The following is a 5,740-nucleotide window of genomic DNA, read 5'->3' as shown; positions in this document are numbered from 1 at the left end:
GCCCTCTCTCTACTGCAAGCCTCACTGAAATCCAATGTTTATTTTAATTTTATTTCATTATTTTGTGTGTAAAATGTGTGGGCGAGTGTATGCTATTGCATACACATGGAGTTCCGAGGACACCTCCACAGAGCCAGGTCTGGCTTTATTTGGGTTCTGGTGATGGGACTTGTTTGCCAGGCTTGCGTCACAGTGCCTTTATTCCGTTGGGCCATCTTGCTGTCTTTAAGTCTAATTACAAACATCCAGGCCACAATACTGGTTTTTAAAAAGGGATGGGGTGGGGGAATGCCAGGTGAGTAAAAAGAACACTCAGCAGCTAAGCTGCCAGTGACACACCCTGTGTGGGGAGGGGCTTACGGACCTGGAGGTCAGTCAGGTGACCGGAAGCTCTGGCGTATACTATAACAGTACATAACAGTGTGAGGCCTCAGAATTGTGACCCGATGACTAAATGTATGCGCTTTCAAAGCCCTCCCCAGGGATGTGCTTCCTCCAGAAGTGTGAACTCCTAAACCTGCCTCCAAGTAAATTCTGACTGAAAGGGCTGGCAACATAGATAACTGCTGATAGCTGTTTTTAATAGACATCAAGCCTGCCTGTTATTTAAGATAAAAGCCACTTTTTTTTTTTTTTTTTTTTTTTTTTTTTTTACACAAAAAGTCATAGTTCTAGCTTCTCCAAATCTGAGGCCTCAATTCTACCCTGGCAATACTACCAAATAACGATTGTTCCTCTGAACAAGCCCTTGCCTTCCAAAACGAAGCCGAATTTTCTCTAGTTTCACTGCTTCTCACAGAACACAACTACACACTCCTCACTAACATGCACACTTTCACGGCTTGACAGAGGGGAGGGGTCGCTTCTATGAAAATGCTGACTCTCTGGACTCCCACAGTGACCCTGGATCCTGCTGTTTGCCCTGCGCTCCTCTCAAGGTGGCAGTTTTCTCTCTTCTCATCTGTCCTCACTGATGCTTGTTGCTTGAGTTCTAAGTTTTTGGGTTTTTTTTTAAAGATTTTATTTTGGGAAAGGGTTAGGAGGTGCAGCCATGTGGAGAAGTATGTCACTGGGGCAGGCTTTGAGTACATAACTTAGCCCTGTTTCTGTTTTGCTCTGGTGTGCATTTGTGGTTAAAGATGTAACTAGGGGGGTTGGGGATTTAGCTCAGCGGTAGAGCACTTGCCTAGCAAGCGCAAGGCCCTGGGTTTGGTCCCCAGCTCCGAAAAAAAAAAAAAAAAAAAGATGTAACTAGGTCGGTTTTTGTCCTGGACACCATGTCTGCTACTTGTCATAATGGACTCTCATCCTTCTGGAACCGTTAAGCCAAAATAAACAACTCTTTCCTCCAGTAAAGAGAGAAACGTAATGTGTATGTGAATATACGTCGTGTGTAGGCGCCTATGGGCCAGAAGAGGCCCGGTGAGTCCCTTGGAGCTAGAGCTCCAGGCAGTTCAGCACTTGGTCCTCTGAAAGAGCAGTCCCTGCCTCTTTGTGGAGCAAACCTCAAGTTGTGTCTTGGTAACTGAAACCCACAAAGGATCCCTCCAGTGTCTTGGCCTTTGAGTTCCTTGGCTGTCTCTTCTGATAGCTGTGTCTTTTGTTCTGCCCAAGTTCCCCTTTAACTACAAGTTTTCCATTACTAATCTAACCTCCATTTCTAACTTGCAGCTCCCTTATTAGTCACAGTCACTAGACTAGATGAGTCCCCAATGATCCTCTCTTCTACCTATGGGGCTTAAGTCACTTGTGCAATCAGTCACAAACAGGCCTGCTACCCTCTCAACGCCATTCCCCCTCTACATACTAACATGCACAGTAACTCCAAACACAACTGTGTTTATTTGCAACAGAACAATGTCCATGTATTTGTTGACGCCTATCCATTCGTACACATACACATTTTAGCTTCACGGCCACAGTAGATAATATACGTTTCTTTCTCATAAACCAGCATCTATGAATCCCTCCTGTGTGAACCAGACAGGGCCAATATGCTTCCATTACAAAGGTAAAAAGGGCTAGATTTCTGCTCTCTGCAACTTACACACACACACACACACACACACACGGCCAGCTAACATGGTCTGGAATGTGATGAACTCCGACAGGGCAACAGTCAAGAAACTTGTCTAACAACAGCAAAGCATCCATACCATGTATCTACTCCTGGCCCCTAACTTTCTTCACGGATCTGTTTTATTTTCACGTTCTTGTCCAATCTTCTCCCCGCTGACTTTTCTGAGTGTCGCTGAGGACGAACCCAGGCTCTGTGTGCTGGGTAAGTGCCCCAGCACTAAGCTCCATCCTCTTCTCTCCAGCGGCTTGTGAGTGACTCTCCACTAGAATCTTAGTTTTATGAGAACTGTGTACTGCCTTCACATCGAGCAGTGTAACTATGTATAAGACACAGTGTACTTGGCAACTGTTTATTTGGGAAGACTTGCTTTTCCTCATAGTGCTGTCATCCATTCATTGTTCCTGCTGCTAGGACTGACGGGACCACCTCCCTCCCCCATCTGTCTGGTCTACTGGAAAGCAGACCCTCCAGTGCCCTAGACCTGTTTAGAAAGGGCAAGCAACAACCTAAGCTGAAGGCCTGCAGGCCCTGCAAGCCCAGACTCCAGACGTTTAACTGCTTCGTGGAGTTTTTATTTCAAGTCTCTCAGATGTATTCTAATCGCAGGGGTGGGTTAGTTATAGCTTCTCTTCAGGAGGATGGCACTTGGGCTAGGAGGCAGTACCCGCCTACAACACGAAGGGCCCTGTGTTTGGTCCCTACAACTACATAAGACTGGAAATAAATAGCTAAATGAAGTCAGCGCTAACCTTGCCGGTTTGCCAGTAACGAACAGCACTGAGCCATTCTCTAGGTACTGTTGTCACAAGCAGTTCATGCATTCTACTGAGTAATAACCTCTAAACAATCCTATTACCCTGTATAGACTTTTGTTTAGCCCAGGCTAGCTTCAGACTCCTGATTCTCCTGCCTCTCTACCTTCTAAGTGCTGGTATTACACCATGTACATAGTGTGACACCGGATTATGTACATAGGTTTTGCCTATATGTGTTTGTGCACCAAGTATATGCAGTACCCCCAGAGGCAAGAGGGTTATCAGATCCCCTGGAAGGGCAGCCAGTGCTATTAAATGCTAAGGCATCTTTTCTAACCTCAGTATGTTTCTGTATTTTAATGATACAATTAAAAACAAAACTACTAAGCCTACTTTTTTGGGATATTTCAACGAGCCAAACTTGGGAGGGAAGAAAGTCCATAAGACCAGGCAAGCAGCACAATTCCAGTAATGCTAAATTTAAGCTCAAAAATGAAAAAATAAAGCTAAAATACAATCAGTAAATGTTGGCTTGTTGATAATTTAATTAATTAATTAATTAATTAGAAACAGGGTCTAAGTATCCCTGGCTGGCCTCAAACTCAATAGTTTGCCTCTGCCTCTGCCTCCTACGGCAGGCTGAGTTTGATTTTTAAGTAGTCTGACTTTACCTTCTCCCCTCACAGCCATGGATGTAATTGTCTAGCATTGCAGAATGATAGTTTGATGCCTGGATCACCTACGGCAGCAGACCAACCTTAGCAAATCCCACAGAAGTCCACAGGATCCTGAAACTTGTTCCTTCAGAAAGATACTGAATGAACTTTACACATCTTTCCACCCATGAGGTGCTAGCCCCACTTAATGAGTATATATATCCCTAGGACAAAATTGTGGGTGGCGTTTACTGACAGCAGAGAAATGTGTAGAAGGGGGCATGGACTCAGTACCAGCTGTGGTGGGCACTCACCCAGGCTGCATCGTTTTGGAAAACAGGCTTAAAAACCAAAGTTCAATACCCATGTAACCCAAGTGGTACCTCCTCTATAAAGTGGCATTGGCACCTCCGGGAACAGTTCCTGACACACACCACATATGGAAGAACCCAGGGCAGTGGCTGCTACGGAAGAGGCCTCAGAAAATTTTAGTTTTCTCTCACGGGGCTTACTAACAAATTCAGAACTTCTAAAAACCCTGTTTAAAAGATACAAAAGGGGGAACTTTACTTTTCTTGGCTTACTCTGCAGGATGAGAAACTTGAACACCGGCTTGAGGCTGTCAGCAGGACCCAGCTGCTAATCAGACTGTCTTTCAAAGGCCACACAAAGTCCCGAGGCTTGGGAGGCCTGGGCAGGTGGACCTCTGTGAGTTCCAGACCAGTCAGAGAAGAAATATATAGTGTCTCAACAACAATACCAAGAAAGGGCCTAAGGCTAGAACTACAAAACCCCGCCTGTTAATATCCAGGTGCCTATGGAAACTATATAGTGAGGGCTGGCCAACTTAGAAACTACTTCCGATGCAGGCAGCACAGCAAGGTCTTTGTTTTAAGACTTGCTAGAAGCTTACACATCTTATTAATGTCATGCTCCCAACAACTGGAACTAAAACTGGGCTAGGGAGATGGCTCAGTGTATAGACTGCCTTCCTTGCAAACCTAAGGACGTAAGTTTGGATCCTACCACTCATGCAAAAGTGGGGAAGACAGGATCCCTGGAGCTTCCTGGCCAGCCAGTCTACTCCAGGTTCAGTGAGTTAACCTCATCTCAAGAAATAAGGTAGATGGGGCTCTGTGTTTAACAGATAAGGGCATTGAAGAGGACCCAAGTTCAGTTCTCCGAAACATCAAATAGCCCAGGTCCAGGGGATCTGACATCCTGTCTGTAGGCACCTACACAAATGTGTACAGACCCCATGCATATACACAAGTAAAAGCAAAACTGAGCATGGCAGCACATGCCTTCAATTCCAGCAGTAGGAGAGCAAAGGCAGGCAGATCTCTGTTAACCCCAGGGCAGCCTGGGCTACACACTGAGGCTGTTTCCAAAAAAAGTAGAGAGCAAGTCAATGTCAAGCTCTGGTCCCCATGCACACACACAAATCCAGATGCCTATGGAGGCCAGAGCTGCTGGATCCTGTGGGGCTAGTTCCAGAATGATTACAAGCTGTTTATGTGGGTTGGGAGACAAACCTGATCCTCTGCCAAAGCTCCTCTCTCTAGGACTAGCATTTTGTTTATGTGTTCATGTGACATACTAGCTGAGGATGACCTTTCTGACCTCTTGCCTCCACCACGGAAGCACTGGGATTTATAGGCACGCCAACCCGGCCATGCTTATAAAGTGGTAGGGATTGAACCAGGGCTTCACACAGCTAGACCAGCTTCACAAAGGTAAACCAGCTGTCTACCCCTACCCCAGCATTACCAGCTGTCTACCCGTAGTCCAGCATTACTTTAGAGCTTTACTATTTTTCTCTACAGGGGTATAGTATTTGCATGTGTAGCTGAGTGCTCAGGGAAACCAGAATAGTTTGTCAGATTGCCGGGAGCCAGCAGTATAGTGCTGTGAGCACCCAATACAGAAGCAAAGGAACTGAACTGAGGTCCTCTATAAGAGAAGTAAGTGCTGGGCTGGAGAGCTGGCTCAGCAGTTAGGAATACTGGCTGTTCTTGCAGAGGACCTAAGGTCAGTTCCCAGCACCCTTGTGGCAGGTCATAAACATCGGGAACTCAGTTCCAATGGTTCCAACACCCTCTTCACCTCCATGGGCACCAGGAACACTCACGATGTACACAGGCAAAACACACACACATGACATAGACACACAGGCAAAACACACATACACATAATATTTACAAATCATCTTTTCTCAATGATTTTAGTCAAGAGCAAAACCACAGTGA

The sequence above is a fragment of the Rattus norvegicus genome, chromosome 1 (assembly GCF_021556685.1).
Source record: "Rattus norvegicus strain SHRSP/BbbUtx chromosome 1, alternate assembly SHRSP_T2T, whole genome shotgun sequence".
Taxonomy (NCBI): domain Eukaryota; kingdom Metazoa; phylum Chordata; class Mammalia; order Rodentia; family Muridae; genus Rattus; species Rattus norvegicus.
This window is presented reverse-complemented; position numbering follows the sequence as displayed.